Source organism: Mauremys mutica, chromosome 7 (assembly GCF_020497125.1).
Source record: "Mauremys mutica isolate MM-2020 ecotype Southern chromosome 7, ASM2049712v1, whole genome shotgun sequence".
NCBI lineage: Eukaryota > Metazoa > Chordata > Testudines > Geoemydidae > Mauremys > Mauremys mutica.
The window spans coordinates 107445606-107468224 of NC_059078.1; the positions used below are offsets into that span (position 1 = coordinate 107445606).

Consider the following 22619-nt stretch of genomic DNA (forward strand, 5'->3'; position numbering starts at 1 on the left):
TTTTACAGTAGATGGAAACCTTCTCTGTCAAAGGTTTAATGAGTCACACTGATCATAAGTACAATTCACTCTGAATTAAGGTTTTGAAATCTCATTTAACTGTTAGCAAAACCATTTTTTAAGTTTCTTTGCTTCCTTTAAGATGTTTTATGAATGAATTATTCCACCAAGACCATTCTTAATTTAAAAAAATAATGACCTTCTAGCTGTTCATGTTCATAGTCACCTAGATCAACATGGTTCTTATTTTCATTTGTGCGGTTCTTAATTCAAAGTGTATTTTTGTTTTCATATATTAAAAATATAATTGGGAAGATGGATAAAGCTCTGGGTAGAGATTTGGGCCAACTTTGCTACTGGCATGAGTGGGTGAAACTCCATTATAATGAATCTGCCTACTGTTAGCATGAGGCCAATGCCATCAGAGCATGGAATGTTGTTTTTCTCATAATTTATTTTTAATATTTTAAATAGCAGTGCCACAGGTGTGCATGCTGATAAACTGGCAAATGCTTGTTCATTTGTCTCAGCTTCTGAAAATGTCCTCATCCAATGCTCAGAAAACATGTAAAATCTTTATAAAAATGCAGATAACAAAAAGGAGCCAGTTTCCCAGAAACCAACACCCTGTTCGGTCTCCATAATTTAAAACTTAAGGGTAGATTTTCAGAAACACCCAGTGTTGGGTTGAACTTTTCTTCTACTGAAAACCTCACTCTCTTTCTCACCACCCTGGTTATCTACTTGCTCAGCCTGCAAAAGCCCGGGACAACATATGGGTCTTGGAGTATGACCTGAAAGTGAATCAGTTCAGGGTCTGATAGCTAATGAGAGAAATGAATTCTACATTCCAAGACTTTTCACTGAAAACCACCTGCCTCCAGTCCTGCATAATTAAATTAGGGGGCTGTTAATTCAGGTACCTCAGCTGATCTCAGTTACTGAAGTATCCTGCAGGGAGAGAGACAGGCTATGGAATAATCAAGACCCAAATCCCTGACCCAACAGCTAAAGTTAAACTGAAAACACAACGAAAGACAAACAGTCACAGAAAGGTGAGAGAAAAATATTGGGTGTTTAAGAGGCACATTTTCCCACAGACAAAGTTGCATTACAGATTTTTTTTCTCTAGTTACTCTATTAATTTTTATACATATTTGAATAAATATATAAATGAGTGAATCATCTTGAAGTGAAGGACTAGCATTGGTAGTCTTTGTGGAAGAACAGAATTTTAAGAAGAGATTTGAAGAAGAGGGTGATCTAGCCAGGGACTTCAGCTCATAGAGGACATGAGGCAACTAAACCACAACTCCCATGAGGCACCATGGCAGCATTTCCAAATCAAAATATTTAGGTTTTCAGCCAAAATATTTTGGCTGAAGGCTGAGTGTTTTTGTTTTTTGTTGTTGTTTTTTTTTTTGACAAAAAAGCAGATACTTCTTCATGAAAAATTCATTTAGTTGGAAACTCAATTTTCCATCCAAAAATAGTTTAGAAAGAATTTTTTTGACCAGCTTTAATTGCAAGTCTTCATAAATCTTACTTAAACTCTTAAATCCCACTTAAGCCTTACTTTAAATGGTACACAGTCCTCTTGCTGGCCTTCTGCATATGGGTGAATTTCACTCTCACAACACTGGGATCCAGTCAGGAGGTTGGGTTGAATACTGCACTTCTCTTGAAGCGCTAGAAGCTCACAGAAGGCTAAAAAGATTTCAGGGAAATAAATCCTAGTTAAAATGGGGAATTGAAAGGAAATTAGATATTCTATAATCAGAATTTCAGATTAACCAGTAACACTGAAACTTTTAAACAGGTACATAGTCCAAATGCTGCTTGCCTTAATGTCAATGGTAATATCAGTAGAGTATATGTGGGAGTTGACCCTTGAGCTAAAGAAGCTCATTTCAGTTATAGTAAACTACCGCATTGTCTGTGTGTGTGTGTGTGTGTGTGTGTGTGTGCGCGCGCGCATGCTGGAGAGAGAGTAATATATGAGGCTTGTTTGTTTTTTGTAGGTGGGGGGTGTGGTGACGGAGTAAGGAGATAGGTGGGGTGAAGTATTAGTATTGTTCTGGGTAATCAGTAAGATGTCCATATGGTTTGAAAACTTAACCCATTGATCCTGATTCTTCACTTGTGCTGTCATTGTTTACACCAGTGCAATGTGAGTGCAACATAAGACGTCACCGAACCAGAATGATTTTACAGTCATTTTACCCTCCCTTTGTCCAGGTGGAAATGACTACGCAAAGTACAAAGCAATGGAGAATCAGGAACAGAGTCTTTATTTCTGTATTTAATTGTGAAGGACTATAGGACCAGGAAGTATTTGAATACTTAGTTTTGAGAGAAGAATAAAAAAATGAAATAGTGAAAGATTGTATCCTAGTTTGCTTTCCATCTGGTAAAACACTTCTAAATAAACTAACTGACTAAACTGTACTCCTCATAATAAGCACAAGCTCTTGATCTAAAAACATCAGCCAGCTTTTAAAAATCCAGTTAATTATTAAACAACTCATGAACATTTTGGCTGCATGACTGGCTTTTGTGCATTAATCTGATTAACCGTATTTCCTTTCTGAATTTATTTAGATAACCTGAGCTTCTCTTCTTCTGAAGGAAAATAAATTACTTTAATTTTGTTCCAGGACAAAGGAGACAGTAGGTCTATTTTAAGTAAGATATACTTTTAAGAGACACTATGCAGAAATGAGACTGCTCTAAAAATGTTAAGAGAAATGGAATAAGTGGATTGTGGCTAAAGGCCATTTTTGGCACTTGAAGGTCGCACGCAGAGATCGTTCTCAGAGGGTATGACGGAAGTGATGTAGGCAGAGGTAATTACTTTGCTCATTCTATAGAAGAAAATTAGATGTATAATCATGGTCTTTCCAATTAAAACATAAGCATGCTATAGTTAAGTAGAAATACTGATTGCAGTTATAAGTACATTCCACCTTTCTAATTCAGCTTCAAGTAAATAGGACAAAACTGTCAATACTAAAGACGTGTATTTAAGGGCTTCTGTTTTATAAGTCATATCACTTCTTGATTTTGTTTTTTGTTTTTAGTTTGTTGCATTTCACGTCTTAAAAAGAGATAGCAAATATTTATCCCATTGCTGCTTGATCATTTTGATTGTGGACTCTTTACAACGATACTGAAAAGCTGTAATGTTAGTATGTGTAGTGTTGTGTATTTTCCCTGACAGTGTGTAGCTTAATTTGGAAATGCATGTAATTAAGTGTGTGAATTTTTCATAATGAGCTTTTATGATTCCTTCCAGAGCATGGAAAATACATTTCTAAAGTGAAAATGATTGATATCACAGATCTTCTTGTGAACACTATTCTCACAGGGCTGTTTACATAGGTGCAGCGTTTCTCTGGGAGTGAAGTGCTCACTGCTGCTATCATAGGCCTCTCTTCTGCCCGGCATATATGAGCTCTGCTAGATGGTCCCCATTAGCTAGCACTATTTTGGTGGTTGGGTCATATAGCTGTGCTGCAGATAAAGAATGAATTTTGTATCAAAATGAAATCTGTGGACAAAAATATCTATAACAACAAGCCACTTGGAATCCAGGACAGTAGAAAACAGTTTGGCATTTGAAACATACCAATGATAATGACCAGCACATACTTAACCTTCCCTTTTGTTTTTCCTAGTACAAATTTAAGCTCCAAATCTGCCTGCATTGAAGTCAGTGGGGCTCCCTGCACGTGCACAGATCTGTCTGTGTGGATTCAATTGCAGGACTGGAGCCTTACTACTGTACAGTATTTCAAATATTTGATTTTGAAATGGGGGAGATTTTCAAAGGCTCTAAGGAGAGTGATGTCAATGGAAGTTAGGTGCCTAACTGTATGCCAGTGGGAGTCAGGTGCTGTCATGTAGCATACAGGGTAGTAAAGCACTTATCAGCTTTAATTTGTAGCATGTTATATGGTTAGTGATAGTAATTTTGAGAGTAATGCATTTGTATCTTTTTTGTCCTTTACATTAATTCAGGGTATGTTGACACTGCGGCTGTGATGATGATTCCCAGCACGGGTAGACAGACACGTGCTAACTAAGTTCGAGCACTAAAAATAGCAAAATAGCAGCAGCACAGGCTAGCCACCTATGTACCCAGTCAGGCAAGGTTGTACTCCATCATCTAGCACAAACCACTATCCATACCACCACAGCAGCACTCCTGTTTTTAGCACACTAGCTCAGGCAGCTGCAGTGTAGACATAGCCTAATGGGAGAGTTGAATATACTGTTTAGGAACAGGTAGTATCCCTTTAAATAGTTGAGTCTGCTAGCAGTGCTCACTGTGTTCTGTGTTTAGCTCACTGCTAGAACCCAACCAGAGCAGCTGTGTTGTTTATATTCAATCAACATAGTTATTTGAACCCCAGCATGCCAATGTGGTTCCTTAATACTATGTTTGTGTAAAGAACAAAAGGTATAATAGGCAATTAACTCCCCTTTGTGCCTTTCTAAATATCCCTCTAGATTCTTAATAATTTGATATAGAGCTAATTAAGGTATCTGCTATAATCTAGATTTTAGAAAACAATGTACAATTTTTCACAAATTGCCAATATTCCTCTACAAACCCTTGTTCTGTATATTGCTCTGCCGTATTCTTATTGTTTCGTCTGTTTGACCACTCAATCCAACACTTAATATTTAACAATTCTAATTATCTTCAAGATGCACCTTTTCCTTTTAGCATGATAAAAGGGATCTGTAGTGAAGGATTTTAAGTTGATAGGTGTGCACTAGCTGTAAGTTTTGTGTGCTATATCGAGTAGTAGTTGTTTGTAGTACAACAGCATCATTCAGAAATAAGAATCTGATAGATCAGGGGTAGGCAACCTATGGCACGAGTGCCAAAGGCGGTACACGAACTGATTTTCAGTGGCACTCACACTGCCCAGGTCCTGGCCACCAGTCCAGGGGGCTCTGCATTTTAATTTAATTTTAAATGAAGCTTCTTAAGCATTTTAAAAACCTTATTTACTTTACATACAACAATAGTTTTGTTATATATTAAAGACTTATAGAAAGAGACTGCCTAAAAACGTTAAAATGTATTACTGGCATGTGAAACCTTAAATTAGAGTGAATAAATGATGATTCAGCACACCACTTCTGAAAGGTTGCCAACCCCTGTGATAGATCATTAAAAATGCAAAGCCATTAGACAGCATCTATGTCTGGCTTACATTACTGAGCATCTCAAGCCACACAATGAACTCCAGGTGATATTATTTAGGGTGTGGAGATAAAATTGGCAAAAATGTCTAAGGGACCGAAATGAAATTCAATGGGACTTCGGCACCTAATTCACTTAAGTGGTTTTGACAGTTTTAATTTGAGTTTATAGAAAGTGGGAGTCTTACCTCTGTCAGGACTGCAGAATTGTGCCTATTGTAGCATCACAACTTGTTTAATCATCTTATTATATATCAGATGATTATCAGTACATACTGAACGCTATTGAAAAAATGTCATTCTTGGGCCCAATGCTGACCAATAGAAGGATTTGGTCCTATGTGTAGCATCTGTTCATTTTGGAGCTAAGTACATTAGTCATATGGGGCCAGTACATTGTAATTTAAAAATAACACTTGCTACTACGCTTGCTTATATGGAGAAAAAAGACCCATTTTCTGAGCCTTTAGTTTAATGGTCCAAACTAATGGCTTAATATCCAGGCTTCCTGGCATCCTCATTCTCCTTAAGCAGGATGTTAACCTGAATATCTAATGGGAACATATGCAGTGGTGTTGTAGCTATGTTGGTCCCAGGACATTAGAGACATGACGTGGATGAGGTAATATCTTTTATTGGGCCAACCTCTGTTGTGAGAGAGACAAGCTTTCTCTCTCACCAACAGAAGTTGGTCCAGGAAGAGATATTACCTCACCCACCTTGTCTCTCTAATGAGAACATAGTCCCACAGTTTCCCATGGTTCCATTTATCAAAATTTCTGTCTTGTCAGTGATAATGTGATATGGTCATTTTAAATGCTTCTAAACACTGCTCTTCCTTTTAATTGCTCATTGATCCTAATACCTAACTCTCTACCTGTTTCAGTGAAGTATATGTTACAGTGAATCTATATTCCATATTTTTGGCTGTTATCCCAAAGGAATTTTATAGCCCTTATGCTGTTTAATCGATTAATAGTTTTATTCTATCCCTTTACAGCTAAAAATGGTTACCCAACATATTTTACCTAATCTGTCTCTGTTCTTATAAAGTACTTAATGATGTTCAGACAGTATCCCAAGTCTTATAATTTTGCATGTAGGGGCCTAGTGCATGAATGAGAATGAAGACCGTGAGCATGACATTATGATTCCTAAGTAGATGCTGAAATGCTGTATTCTGCTGCTTTAGGTCTTCTTTCTCGATCCCTGCGTGGATTCAAAATTTGTATCTGCATCTGATTCACGATTCGCAAACACGATCTGCAGATATCTGCTTCCATATTCACCGATATCCGCAAATTTGCAGAGCTCTACGTGTTTCTGCATGTGCTAAACTTTAAGCATGCAAGTAATACCAACTGATTTCAATGGGACTTCTCTCATGCTTAAAGTTAAGCATATGCTTAAATACCTTGCTGAACTGGGGACTAAGTAAGTAGGGAGGGAATTATATTAATTTGAATATCCTTTAATTTATTCCTCCCATTATTTTATTTCTCATTCAAGTGAGATTTACTTTAAATGATACAGTGATCCAAGGGAATACATTTCCCCAGTTAGTATAGATACATAGGAATTGTCATTCCATACCAGTGGTGTACCTAGACCAGCACCCTTTCTGATAGTGGGTGTACCAGATGCTTCTAGAATCCCTGGAGTACACAACTATGGAGTATCTTTCCCACAAGGAAGGTTTTTCCTGATTTTCACCCTCAATTAGTGGATAGTAGCCTGAGAATTTATATCTTTTCTAAAATCTTTTTTCCTATCTAATGCTCTTGTTATCCCTATAAACATCTAATCATTTAAAAAAAAACCCCACAAAGCTGGGTTCTGTCTTAGAGAAGAGATGGGTGAAGTCTAACCTGTTCTTATTTTCTCAACCGGTTACCCACCTACCCACAAAATCCAACTTCAAATGTATTTAGAGGTTTAAAAAAACCTACATGCAGTATATGAATTACATTGTAAAATATATTATGACATAAGCACATCTTTGGCTGTGAGCTAATAATAGTATAATGCAACCCAGCAGTGAATGAAATTAAATTTTTAAAAAGAGGTTGTTTGCAAGAGTGCGACTCCACAGACAACTGGAGATGGGCCTGAACTACAATAAGGGTTCCAAATGCCCCCCAAATTTTGGGCATTTGGGATCTACAGAGGCTACTTTTATTACTGTGTTTAAATAGAAAAATCCTTTTCTGATCTTTGTTTAAGTTAGTCATGGTGCAGGATTTAGCCTAGCTGCTAAATGTGTTTCCTAGAGTATGGCATACTAATGTCCCAATCCTGTAACTAGCATGTTGAGCAGACTGCAAATCCTGCAGGGAGCCACCCTGAACTCAGTGGGCTCCTGTGCACGCTCAGCAGTAATCTCACCATCAATCAACTAAAGGGTTGAGATCTAACCTGTTGCATCACACAAAATGCTAATGTAAGCATGGATAGCACACTTTGAATCTGTATGTCTCCAAAGTGGGGTGTGATGCCCACGGCATCACAAACCTGAACAGAAAGTGGGATTATTCACTGCCTATCAGTTGGGAAATGTGCCTTGAATTTTGAACAAGTACCATATGTCCTGAAGGGGTGATGCATGTTTCCCCTAGGGTCATTGCTCTCTTGTATCTCTAAAGCTACCACTGCCAGTGCCTTATGTAATCAGCATTGATTTCTACAATATGTTCTTTAATCATTGATTCCCCTCTAGCCCCATAACTACCCACTGTTGTAGTCCAATTTCCAGCTACATTTGTGATGTTTTATTCTTTCAGCCTACAGGGTCTTTGGTGCTCCTCATGTTGTTTAATCTGATTAATGGGTTCAAGCATTACATCTATATTATCTTGTCTAACTCCTGCTTTTCTTCTATCAATTGAGTAACTTAAAGTAAGGTAGCCTAACATACAATAACTTATCCCTCTCCACATTATTCCTTCTGTCATTTGTTATTCCTGCTCCTCTTTGCATCTTATTTTCTTTTAAGGATTAAGTGGATATCCAAATGTTTTAAAAACTATTTAAACAAGATGTCAGCAGCATATTTCATAGATACATTCATAATAGCAGTGGGCCAATTCTCCCTTCATTTGTGTCTGAGTAACCCCACGTGTGCAAATGCAGTTGCTCCATAATGCACACTTAGGCCAACTATGTGTCCTATAGTAAACATGACAGAGAATTTGAGTCTTGTCATTGAAGAGTATAAAAGGTTTTTGTAGAAGCATATGTATCAAACATTCTTAGTGTAAACTGAACACATAAAAGCATAAACTGGGTCTTGGATGACAATGGTTAAATCATAACTTTAAATAAGTGTCTTATGATGGTAAAATATATATTGGAGATTTCAAATCAGGGTCCATGCTGTAATGGCTGTATGTTTCATTTTCTCTTTATTTAAATATGCCATGTATAATTTTATATTAATGCACAATCATAAATACAAAAAAGTTTTAAATGTTGGCGCTTTATTTCATTGTTAAACTACAATGAAACTAAAATGGATTTAATATTCACGTCCAGCTTTATACTAAATAAAGTTGTCATGATTAATGCTACTACAAGAAATGCAAAATTAATTTTTAATTAAATTGCTCTTGCAAGATCTAGTAAGCTAAATGTCTATAACCAGACCTGGCAGCCCTTTCTAGTTCAATATGCCAACTAAAAGTTCACCCGATTTATAGTCAAATCGCTCCTTTATATTTAATATAGATTACACCAGCCACTCATTTTTCAGTAATACAGAACAGAACATTCTTCCTGTTCAGATGCAGGGGTAGATTTTTTTTTTAAGCCCTTCTCGGTATTGCATCCCCTTTTCTTCGTCACCACTTACAACACTCTGGGACCAATTCTTAGATTCCATCGATCTGTGCTTGCTGCAGAACCCGAGGAAGAGGAGGAGTAAAGGTAGTTTTATGCCCTCTTACCTTTCCATTCCCTCAATTCTGGGATTGGCTGGGGGCCAGCTGGGCTCCCTCCACATTTTAGAGCAGTTTAGAGTGGTTCTAAATTGCATCTGCCTGGCAACAACCCTAACAGGTCATTCTGGCAGCTGGGGAATAGTTGGATTGTAGCTGCATTCCAGCCGTAGACTGTAACTTCTTTGAGGCAGGGACCATCTTTTCATTCTGTGTGTATAGCACCTAGCACAATGATGTCCTGCCTTCTAGGGGCAAACACAATATAAATAATAATAAAGGCAATAATATGATGGGGATTAGGAGGTAGAGTTGGTACAGAGCCAGTACACCTGGCTCAATGAACACCTGCGGTTCCCCCACATCAGGACAATCCTCATTTGGCTATTTAAACCAGCTTTACAGTCCCTGGAACATACAGAATGGCACAAGGGGGTCATTGCAGACCTGAGACTAAGGTAATCTATTTTTATTTAATCTCTTTTGTTTTTACTGCATTGTGTTTATAATTTGCCATACATAAGATATAATGTATTATCCACCTTTTATGTTTGTGTAGGCTGTGCTTAATATATTTGTTTTCTGTTGTTGTTTTTTTTAACTGTTGTAACTCTTCCTTTGGATTCTAAAAAAATGAACACTTTTTTCCTGGCCACTTTTGCCTTTTAATGTTTATTGAATGTCATTGGACCAATAGAGAGTTTTACTTAAAAAGTGACATCCATTGACTTTTCTGGGCCTGTTCTGAACGGAGCTGAACATGATAGGCCTTATTTTGTTCAATGATAACTTCATTTTATAAAGATTCTTTCTGAGCCAAAACATCTTTGTGTTGCAGTGTTAGAGACACATGAGACTACAAATCACATAGGGTACAAGCTAAATGCAGATCTGTAGTATAGCTGTGCATAGCATTTGAACTTGAAATCAGACAAAACTGTCATGAGCTGTTTTTTTGTTGTTGTTTATGAACCTGAAACTCAGCCCCGTTTGCAATGTCCTATTTTATTACCACAGAACATTCTGAGGCATTTGTTTGTCATTTTTGGTGCTGAAAAAAGATTCCTTAAGTCATGTGATCCCACTCAGGCACCTACTAAAAATATTTCTAAAAGGAGAAAAGTGCAGTCTTTAGGCAGGTCCTGATTCACACGAGATATAGATTTGGATTAACGTACAGTCCCTCATCCTCCTACATAATATTGCTGATTACTTCCTATCCTGTTTTATCATGCAGTTGTTCACTGGCCCTCAGATTAACATGCTCAAACCATTCTGAAAGTGGCAGCTAAGTATACAGACGTATGCCTTATGCACCTGCCCCACAATGGCAACTCTGTCTTTACATCTCTGCTTTTGTTCTGCGTTCCTCTTCTGTCGTGAGAGCTATTAATTGTCTATGTTTTAGTTATCGGACTATCACCAGTTGTTAACTTTAATAACTATTCCTTGCTCTTGAGGTAGGCAAAATACATGACCCTCTTCCCCCACTCAGACTGATTGGAGAAGGCAGTGCACATTTACTGCAAAGACTGAACAACATATATAAAGTGGGGGAAGGGGAAGAATCCAGCCTTTTTGACCCTTGCTTGCTGGAACTTCTTAGTGCTGAGGAGTGTTTTTAAAGCTGCTAAGTTGTTAATGCTGCTAGTGCTGGATATCTGGTGTTAGCTGCGTGAGCAGAGAATTCAGCATGCTGATTCAACAGACCTCAATATTATTCATAAAGACAGACCACAGGCTAGGCTTGGTGGCAAAGGCGCTTTGCCAGGTTTATTGTTAACAGAGAATGGTACTAGTGCCCTATAGCAGGGGTTCTCAACCCTTTTCTTTCTGAGGCCCCCACCAACATGCTATAAAAACTCCATGGCCCACTTGTGCCACAATAACTGGTTTTCTGCTTATAAAAGCCAAGGTCAGTGTTAGGGGGTAGGAAGCAGGGCAATTGCCTGGGTGCCCCGGTGAAGCTACATTGCTCAGGCTTTGGCTTCAGCCCCTGGTGGTGGGACTCAGAGCCCCAGGCTTCAGTCCCATGCAAGGGAGCTTCAGCTTTCTACCCTGGGCCCCAGCAAGTCTAACACTGGCCCTGCTTCATGGCCCCCTTGAAATCTGCTTGCGGGTTGCTAGGGGCCCCCAGACCCTTGGTTGAGAACCACGGCACTAGACCAGGACAAAGATGTCCCTCCTATGACTTCTCCTTTGTATTTTAGGACATTGATACCAACAAGTTAGGGATTTCACTCCAGATGTTGTTATTTACCACCCTAATCCTCATACCTGCTAGTTCAAACAAAACATCCTTATCCATTATCCTGTCATGCCCTTCTTATCTTTGTGAGGGGTTGGTGTGTTCTTGTACCACCTCTTAGGAATGCATTTATGAGGCACTTGAGAGATCTGTGTGTTTTTGAACCATCCTCTCTCGTCAGGAATGTGCGTACCTGGTTAGCTGACACCCAGTGTGTTACTGTTCTGCCAAGGCCAGACCTGCTCTGGTTCACAGCTGTTGGTTCACACTGCTAGTTAAGCCTAGGCTGCAGCATGGCCTATATTACTTACTTTTCACCTACAATAATATACATTGCAGTTCACTGCAGCAAGTCTTTGACTCAGTGACTGTTTCTACTTCATAATAAAGTCAGAAATCCAGCAACATTTAAAGCAATTTACAAAATAAAGTTCATGAGTAATGAAAAACTTGGGATCTGGTTTGCTGCGGATAGAATCGCCATTACTTTCAACATGCTAAGGGCTAATTTATACCATTATGCACAGTCCATACATAGAGATGAAGCGGAAACTGAGCCATCCCTAGAGTAGCCCCAGAAGGGGCTGAAGCATCATTCCCACCCTTCTTCCCCTTTGCTTTGGGGGTGGCTAGCCTACACAAGCAGCAAATTACAACCCACCCCGTGTTGGTGGGTCTGCATGGTCTGGTGCACTGATAGCTGGAGCCAAGACTCCTCCCAATCCAAACCCTCCCCATCCAGTCCTAAAATACATATGACCAGTGTACCTGATCTAAGGTGCTTACTCCTCCTTATTCCTCTACACAGACATGTCGTCTACGTTGGGACTGGGATCCCACAGGACCTGCTGCCATAATAGTGGGAGTGGATAAAATATACTTTGTTGCAGGTGGGATTGGATGGGGAAAAGAAAACTCCTAACAGATTGTGGTAATTTGCAGGAAAACACTATTTTTTTTTAAATAAAGGTTTTAATATTTAAATTTAAGCGAGGGACAGAAAATATCTGGTGTCTATTATAACAGGAGTTAAAGTATTTTTACATGATTTAAACAAGATTTGTTTTATTCTTTTAGTAGTAAAAATTGTGTCTGAATTCCAGTTTTTATGTGTGTATATACAGTAACTCCTCACTTAACGTTGTAGTTATGTTCCTGAAAAATGCGACTTTCTGTACGTCCAGACTACCCCCCTTATCGGCGGGTAGCGATCGATTTCTCGGAGATCGATATATCGTGTCTCATCTAGACGCGATATATCGATCCCAGAATGCGCTCCCCGTCGACTCCGGAACTCCACCAGTGCGAACGGCGGTAGCGGAGTCGACGGGGGAGCTGCGGATGTCGATCCCGCACCGTGAGGACCCAAGGTAAATCGATCTGAGATACTTCGACTTCAGCTACGCTATTCACGTAGCTGAAGTTGCGTATCTTAGATCGATTTCCCCCTCCAGTGTAGACCAGCCCTAAGTGAAACGATGTTAAGCGAATCCAATTTCCCCATAAGAATGAATGTAAATGGGGGAGGGTTAGGTTCCAGGGAATTTTTTTTTTGCCGTACAGTACAGTACTGTAGTTGGGAGGTGCCCCCACCTTACCCCACACAGGCACAGCCCATTGGCACTGCAGACAGTGAGGCAGGCAAGGAGGCTGAAGGTGCTGTAGGCTCAGAGAAGCACATTGCGCAGCAGCAGTGGCAGCTTCCCCTACTCTGCAAGCACCAGGGATGGGGGCTTGACTCTCGGCCCGCCCACGCCACCTCTTTTCCCAAGCCCAACCCTAAACCAGCCTCTTCTTCCCCCTCCTCCCACTTTACTCTGCACACTGCGTCCTCGCTCCTCCTCCCTCCCTCCTGAACGCTGCAAGCCAGCTGATTACCGCAGGTAGGAGGTGGGGGGAAGAGAGGGAAGGCGCTGATCCGTGGGGTCTGCCGGTGGGCGGGAGGTGCTGGGGGGCGTAGGGGAGCTGATAGGGGGGCTGCTTGCTGTAGACAAAGCAGGCAGCCAATGTTATAGTGAAGCATGTTCTGTAATTGAGCAGGGACGTAAGATCGAAATAATGTTAAGCGAGAGGACGTTAAGTGGGGAGTTACTGTATATAAATATTTATTATATTTTGTATATATAACATTTTATCTATAACAGCTTTTTTTCATAATCTGGGGAAATCTGTCTGTCTTGCAGGATTTGTGGGATCTAAGGTTTTTGCAGGTGGGTGTGGGATAACAATGAGGGAGTGGGTATTGGGGGACAGGATGAGAGCAGGTTTAAAAAGATGTTGTCATACAGGGCTCCAATTTAAGTCAAAATATGGTGTAATGAGTGTATATTTACAACAGAATAAACCACTTTCCCCACATTTAAAATTGTGAGTTTAGTATAAAAATGTGGTATTTATTCTATACTAGTGTTTTATTACAATAAACAAATTGTTGCAGGTTTGACTTTTTAAAACATGGAATTTGAGATAAATCCTCTTACACGTAAGAAATTTGCGTAGGTGCAGTCTGTCATATACAGGGGCTAGCAGAAGTCATAGGCACCACTTAAGTATCATTTTGAGGGTTTATGTAAGACTAAAATGGAGTCTAGGACATGTACTGGCCTACTGCATAGGGGTGAATTTCATTCCATCTGTTGAAAACATGCATACTCCTATGTTATAACTTCTTGGTTTAGATGTTGGATTTTTTAATTGAGATGCACACTTTCAGTTACTGTACAATATGCTACATAACTTTAATGATTAATTAAATTTAGGGGTGTAAATATTTGAACAGTGCTCTTTTCATTATCTGTATTTAACGTGATGTGACTCAGTGAGCTGGTATCACAAGTTATGGGATTTGGAGACTTTCACCTCTACAGGTCAGAGGTTTATCTGTTTCTATACACCACCACTTATTATCCTTTGATAATTACTTGGTTTATGCACAAGCAATACAGTTTCTACTGGGTAGGTGTCCACACCACTAACATTATCAGAGTAATTTGCACCCTTATTAGTAAAAAGGCTAAAGACTGAATGGGGTGATGATAGCTGAACTCTGACATCCTTCATAAAGTTAAGTGAATTAGGTTAAAACATTTTGGCAGGGCAATTTGCATCATTAAATCCAATTGTTACTTGTTCTGTGAATTGACTTGACTTGAATCTCTAAGGCTGCGCAATTTGGTACATTTCATGAGCACTAAATTCAATTTTAAAATCAAGAAGAAATCACATTAATTCAGAGCAAGCTAACATAAGTGGGAGAAGTTGTATTTGAATTTTTGTATCCAGTGTTTTCCCCAAGGATCAAAAATAGAACAAGATACTAATGATATCAGCGCTTTTTTTTTTTTGGGTAAAGAAACAATAGTCCTCTGCTAATTCCATCTGCAGAGCTCTCTCTCACACTGCAACAGAGCTGTCCTTTGTTCACTGAAGGCAGAACACAGTCACCGTTCATAGTAGACTTAATAATATACTGTAAATTCTTTTAGAAAAGGGTAAACATTGTGATGGGATCTAAATCAGGCAAATAGTTTTACAAAGCTTTTCAGGCAAAACACCTATCAGGGTTACAAAAAAAGTTTTCAATTACAAGAAGACAAAAAAGCTCTTAAATATAATAATTATTTTCACTGAATTTACTTAAGAGTTAGTGATAGATAAGCAAGAGTGATGTTCCTTTAAAAAATTGATAAGTAGCTTGAATGTTTACAACTGATCTTCTCTGGAGAATAAAATCCCCACATGTTTTATTCAAAATGCCAAGGGCATCAAAGGGTATAGAAAGATTTGTTTCCTTAAGAGGAAAGAGCACACTAGTAAACATGGAACTGGTTCTCATTTTACAGTCATCAGACACTATGATGTTCATACTTCTGCTATCTGACAAGGACCCATTATTTACATGCTGCATGGGGATTTCATTCATGCATAAGTCTCATTGGGTAAGGAAGAATTTTGTCATGTCCTCTGCCTGGATATATTTTATCTCTCTGTACCAGTCACTATATAGTCTAGGGATGTGGCATGTTGGCGCAAGGCATTCGTATTGTGACTATTTTAAATAAACTGAATAATTATTCTCGACCTGATTTATTTTTACCTGCTGCAACACCAAACTAACTATGATGGATGGAGACCATGATATATTGGCTCAATGTAAAGAGGGCATTTGTTTGAATTATTTTAATAAAGGATCTTGTTTCATGAAGAAGGCAGGAACATGAATTCGCTCAGCTGAGTGGTCAATGAAATGCTCAGAAGTAAAAAATAACATATCATCCCCTCAAAAGAAACTAAATTGCCCATTCATGAATTCATGGTAATCTGTTTTTATTGCTACTTAATGGCTTGTTGGATCTGTGCAGCCCTCTGCAGATAAGCTCAGAAATGCTACTTACGTTGGAACATCTTTCATAGCTGTAAATGCTGATCTTATTGTAAAACATATTAAGAATTCACAGACATGAATTTCTGGCATTCTATACCTGTGGTTCCTTTTCTTTTTGAAGAATTCATTTTTAAAATACTTAAATTTGTATCAGATACTGCATATCCCATTTCATGACAAGCAAGGAAGAACAGATTAATTCCATATGTGTTAAAACAGTCAGTGGAGCTTATTAATCAGAATCATAGGCCTGGAAGGGACCTTGAGAAGTCATTTAGTCCAGTCCCCTCCACTCATGGCAGAACAAAGCATTATCTAGACCATCCCTGACAGGTGTTTGTCTAACCTGCTCTTAAAAAGTTCCGATGATGGAGATTCCACAACCTCCCTACGCAATTTATTCCAATGCTTAAACTCCCTGACAGTTAGGAAGTTTTTCCTAATGTCCAGCCTAAACCTCCCTTGCTGCAATTTAAGCCCATTCCTTCTAATCCTGTCCTCAGTGGTTAAGAACAATTTTTCTCCCTCCTCCTTGTAATCTTTTATGTACTTGAAACTGTGATTATGTCCCCTCTTAGTCTTCTATTTTCCAGACTAAACAAACCCCATTTTTTCAATCTTCCTTCATAAGTCATGTTTTCTAGACCTTTAATCATTTTTGTTGCTCTTCTCTGGACTTTCTCCAATTTGTCCCGACTTTTCCTGAAATGTGGTGCTCAGAACTGGACACAATACTCCAGTAACAGAGGGGTAGCCATGTTAGTCTGTATCCACAAAAACAATGAGGAGTCCGGTGGCACCTTAAAGACTAACAGATTTATTTGGGCATAGGTAGGGCCGGCTCCAGGGTTTTTGCCGCCCCAAGCCGCGGGAAAAAAAAAAGCCGTGATCGTGATCGGCGGCGCTTTGGTGGCAGCTCCACCGTGCCACTTTCTTCTTCGGCGGCAGGTCCTTCCCTCCGAGAGGGACTGAGGGACCCGCCGTCGAAGAGCCGGATGTGTCGCCCCAAGCACCTGCTTGCTGCGCTGGTGCCTGGAGCTGGCCCTGGGCATAAGCTTTCGTGGGTAAAAAACCCACTTCTTCAGATGCATGGAGTGAAAATTACAGACACAGGCATAAATATATATTAGCACATGAAGAGAAGGGAGTTACCTTACAAGCGGAGAACCAATGTTGAAGGCCAATTTAGGGTGGGTGTAGTCCACTCCCAATAATTGATGAGGCGGTGTCAATACCAAGAAAGGGAAAATTCCTTTTGTAGTGAGCCAGCCACTCCAAAACCACTATGCTTATGCTCACTCTACTTTGCTGTAAGCCAGCCACCCTTCCCTCCCCACTTTGATCTCTGCTTGCAGAGGCAATAAAGTCAGTGTTGTTTCTTATTCATGCATTCTTTATTACTTCATTACACAAATGGGGGGATAACAGCCACAGTAGTCCAGAAAGGGTCGGGGAGGAGGGAAGCAACAGGTGGGGTTGTTGCAGGGGCACCCCCTAGAATGGCATGCAGCTCATCATTTCTGCAGGATGTCTGGGGCTCTGACCCGGAGCGGCTGTTTGCCTCTCTGGTTCTTTAGTAGGCTTGCCTGATATTCTAGGCAGGACTGACTCTCAATTAGACAAAACTTAAACAAGAGAATGACCTGGGGATTCATTCCCATTTTTGTCCAGGCGCCCCTGACTGACCTCACCGAGGCCGGCCAGGAGCACCCATGACAGCAGCAGACGGTACAGTATGACTGGTAACCGTCTTTGTCAACTTGCAAAAGGCAAGGGGATGCTGCTGTGTAGCACTGCAGTCTGTCAGCAGCATCCAGTAGACATACGGTGACAGTAGTGAAAAAATGCTGAACGGGCTCCATGGTTGCCATGCTATGGCGTCTGCCCAGGCAATCCAGGGAAAAAGGCGTGAAATGATTGTCTGCCGTTACTTTCATGGAGGGAGGATTGATTGGCAACATTTACCCAGAAGCACCCGTGACACTGTTTTTGCCCCATCATGCATTGGGATCTCGACCCAGAATTCCAAAGGGCGGGGGAGACTGCGGGAACTATGGGATAGCTATGGGGTAGCTATGCACAGTGCAACGCTCCAGAAATCGACGCTAGCCTCGGTACATGTACGCACACTGCCAAATTAATGTGCTTAGTGTGGCCGTGTGCACTCGACTTTATACAATCTGTTTCCAAAAATCAGTTTCTGTAAAATCGGAATAATCCTGTAGTGCAGACATACCCTAGAAGTGCTTTCCTGTATATATACTGGTCTAGCTATACTGGAAAAGTGCTCCTAGTAGATCTGGCCTGAGGGTGTTAGCCAGAACTGAGACTATGTAATTTACAGCAGATGCAAGTAAAATTCTAACACTTAAAAATATTTATAGAGGATGTCCAACTGTTTGACATTCTTGATCTGCTGATTATATAGAATAGCATTGGTTTAGTCATCTATTACTGCTGCCTGTTATTGCAGTTGAGTACTCTCTATCATCCTGTCAAGGAATATGGTTTGGCCTGGTCCCCCTTTAAGGCAGCAGAGAATAGTCGGATGGGATCAAAATCATCTACCCTTGGGGAACTCATCTCAGCATAAAGGCCTGGAGTTGGCTTTTCTACATACACGGGTTTGGGCTTGTTTTGAGTAAGTTCATTGTGGAAAAAGCATATTGTGCTACTTCACTGTCTTACCTCAGCTGTCTTAGCTGACCTCATCTGCTATACAGGCTCACAGGGAGAAGGTTGGTCTTTTGGATAGTGAAGATCCATCTTCAGAACACTTTGTTAAAAAAAGTGAATAAAGCATGATTTTAAAAGCTTCTCCATTTAAAAATTGAGTAATTTGGCTATTCTGTGTGTACATCGCTGTTTTTGTAACATGTGTTCAGTGTAGTCCTTAATATGTCCTCCAGAAGATCTAGATTCCATAATGGCCATCAAGGACTAGTCTGTCCTCCTGAAGCAGTCAGGTGTAGTCACAGCCAGGAATAAGTTATCTGCAGTTCAGTTAGAGAGTATTTTGTCTCCAGAATCAGGATTACATTTATACAGTATCCACAGTTGTCATCTAAGTTCTTTGCATTCTTCCCCATAAGTTCTACAATTGCTAAAAAGTTAAATATAAACAAGTGACATTAATTTATGATTTTTTTCGGAGATGAAATGTTTAATCAAGAACTCACTTTCATATATTTACCTAGTGAAATAAAATATGACCCAGTCAGTTACAAGTATAAGTATTTTCATATTTATTATGAATTATTTTCTGTCATAATTGTAACTGAGTATTATCTTACCAGTGAAAAATGTCATTATTTGGCAATAAGTGTGTAAGCTGAGGAGTACAGAACCCACAGAAACGCACAAAGTGAAAGGTTAACTGTCTTCAGAGGGAACCAGCCAGAAAACTCTGTGGTGATGGGCATCTATATACAAATCTGGACGGATGAATGAATAGTGCCTGCCCTTCCCCAGAGAAGCTATAATGGGAGGATCCTTTCCACCAAGGTTCATTATGTCAAATATATAAACAGGAAGAGGAAATGCCTTAAGGCTTGCCAAGGAAGATGAACATGCTCTGTCTCTTTACTCCTAGTTTGAGGAGATCCCAGACCAAGCCCTAATCACAAGGCAAGGATAACTTGAGAAACTGACCAACTTATTCACAGTAGGGGGACTGCATTTTTTGCCAGACAATTTAAGTTATGGATGTTTATTTCATCTTTATTTTGGTTTCTCCTGGCTGAAGCAAGTCTGCCTCCATTAGACACTGGACTCTCCCCTTTGGGCCAAGCTGAGGAAAGCCTTGGCCTGACTATGGAAGTTGTCCAGGGCAAAGGGGCTCCATGCTTAAATCCAGCTAGTGTGCTAAAAATAGAATGTAGCTGCAGCTAGCTTCCCCATGCCCGCACACATTATCTGAGATCCTAGGCACATAGATGCTATTTTTAGCACACGAGCTCAATGGGAGTTAGTGCAAGTATGTCTCCTTAAGATGGGAATAACTTGAAGTGTAGACTCACCCAAAGAGCCAATGGGTGAAATTCTGGCCCCACTGCAGTTAGAGAGTTTTGCCATTGACATCAATAGGGCCAGGATTTCACCCAATGTTTTGTTTTTCCCTTTTGTTGTGTCCCTCCTTTTTGTTGGCTAACCTGGTAGCCTTAGGCTGCCCTTGTAGAGGGAGCTTTAGAACCTCAGTTCCCTGATGAGCTAGTGCAATGTCCCATGATATCCTTCCAATCAATAGTTTGTTTATGATGGAATTATGGTTCAGGTCAATGGGTGTCTATATGTGGAAGAATCTGATGAAATGAATGGCTTTTTAAAATTTCATTCTAGACAAAATGTGGTTGGAAGACCATTGTAAAAAGCTCCACCAACTTACTTACAGCTTTCTGTTTTGTACTGGGGCCCAGAGACTTTGGTAATGGGTTAATTTTTAAGTAAACTCTTCCAGACTGGGATCATCCCTTTGTTATGTGTTTATACAGTGCCTTGCACAATGGGAGGGGGGGCCGCTAGAAAATACCATAATAAAATAATATAAGAGATTTTTTTTAAAGTAAGGAGTTTGCAAAATATATCTAATAATCTAGAGTTGTAGATTTGTAAAGACATAACTGGCCTAATTTTGTGCAAATCAGTGCAGAATATGTCACTGCAGCTTCATTATAAATGAAGTTCTTTCATTACAGAATGATTTCTGGAATTGTTTTCTCTATGTAGGAAGTTTTGTTTCCTACTCAAATGTGTATCTCGTCTCTTTCATTACCGAGGACATTCATTATATGCTCAATTATAAGTTGAATTTAAAAAAAAATCTTTTGCAGAGTCCATATAATTGCTAGAGACTCCCTTACAAAGGCCTTTTAAAATTATTTGGATCCAGGGGTTTGGTCTGAAAAATACAGCATCTTCCTTGGCAAGTGGATAAAATCTTAGTTCAGAATACTTTACTGTAATGTGAAATAAAACTGCTCCTTTGAAATCAGACAAGAACTTGAAGTTAAGTGATATTCATGGAGCAGTGGATCTACCCTGCAAGCAAGCAGATGAAATATAAAATATCAAATGGTGTGAAGGGGCTTACTAGGACAGTGTAAGGCCACAGATGAGACTTCTGCATTCCAAATTCTCTTTCTTGATCTTTGGAAATAACAAGCTTGAAAATTTAACTACTCGGTTTGAAAATTTTTGGAAGTGTAACAAGTTAGCTTAATAGCGGTGCCTTTTCAAGAGATTTTCTGTACCTGAACTCTAAACAAAAAGTCCTGTTCATCTACCAGACTTCTTAACATCAACAAGGTTGTCAATAACGTGCAGTATTCTGGATTCTGCATTCACAACCATTGTAAGAAATATTCTTCAAGGGACATAGAAAGTGTGGCCAGGAAACTTCTGATAAAAACCTAATGTACAAAACTAAAAAAAAAAATGCAATAACAATGGATTTGGGGGAAAGCAACTGGTTTTTCAGACAAAGCAAAGCTAAAATGTGTTTCATTTACACTTTCCGACAAGATAGAGAGCACAAGGTTTGTATAAGACTACTTAACTATAGGAAAATGACCATCTGTTTATTTAGGGGAAATTATTAAATAGTAATAAAATCTTTTAAGATAATATGGTGATGGATGTAATGGAAATGCCCAAAATGGATTTATACATTAAACTATATGTTTCATTTATTTATCTGATTTTTCAGTTTAGAAAAGAAGCCATACATATGCCCTTACAATGTGCATTACTGGCTATTATAGTGTTCTTAATACAGAAAAGGCTGATGGATAAGGGTCTGCTCTTGCAATGGTACTACTTGTTCAAGTAAGAATTACTTGCTAGAGTAAGTGATAGTACCATCAGGTCTTTTACATTTATTTATAAGATGACCAACTCTAAATTACACAAACTTGTAATAGTATCAATTTAAGAGTCTGTTGAAAGTAATTAATTTTCTTAGCCTTTAAAATTCTAGGGGGAAAAATCTGAAGTTAGTTTTTTTTATATGTTTCTATTGTTTAATTTATGCATAAGTAATACACTTGAATGGTCTTTATATATACTGAATGTTTCAAACAATATAACTCATCTCATGTTCAGGAGAAATTATTCTGTTTTATAAAAGAGAACTGTTATGTGAAAATAACAGGAATAAGAAAGTTTTAAAGATTAAAATGTCAGGGAGATAAACACATTACTTTGAAACATATTTGTATTCTCCAGCTAGTTCAAACATGCAGGCAATTTATCTTTCAAAAAGTAAACATGCATGAAATCTGATCAGCTTTTTATTGTACATGGAATAAATTATGCAAGACATTGTAATAGACTCCTATGTAGCTCATTTACACATCTTTTGATAAATGTAATATGCAGCTTCCCAGTACTTTGTGAGACATTAACCTTCTTGCATATTGATGCTGCTGTTCTGAAATCTGATGGGCAGTCAAAGACCTTTCTTTCACCCTTTGGAAGAAAGCAAGTCTCCCACCCAGGAAGGACTTGCTCAGTATTCTACAAATGTAGTTTCTTCAGAGTCCAGTGTCTTATGTGAATTCTCATCTAAATATTAAAGATTTAAGGAGATCAAATAATTGCAATTATAGTAACACAGCGAAGTGTTATTTACAATATTGCAATTATCCAGTGTGGAAGATGGGCAATTAGAGTACAACCAATTGGTGCTTGATGGGAAGATACTGATTATTCACCAGTAATTAACAGGAACCATTTAATAGTTCTTTTGGTGTTGCAAGATAATTCACTTCATTCAGATCTGATCAAGAGAATGGTCAAGATCTTCAAGAGTGACTAGTGATTTCGAATGCCTCAGTTTTTG

The 22619-nt window shown here is 39.1% G+C and overlaps 1 protein-coding gene across 1 annotated transcript in view; it reads left to right on the forward strand.

The window, feature by feature from the left end:
- Positions 1-2607: 2607 nt before the first annotated feature.
- Positions 2608-22619, forward strand: part of C7H10orf90 (chromosome 7 C10orf90 homolog) — a 169161-nt gene continuing 149149 nt past the window's right edge. The window contains exon 1 of the mRNA XM_045023697.1: positions 2608-2846. The gene's annotated coding sequence lies outside the window, so the exon portion shown is untranslated. The remainder of the gene's footprint in view (positions 2847-22619) is intronic.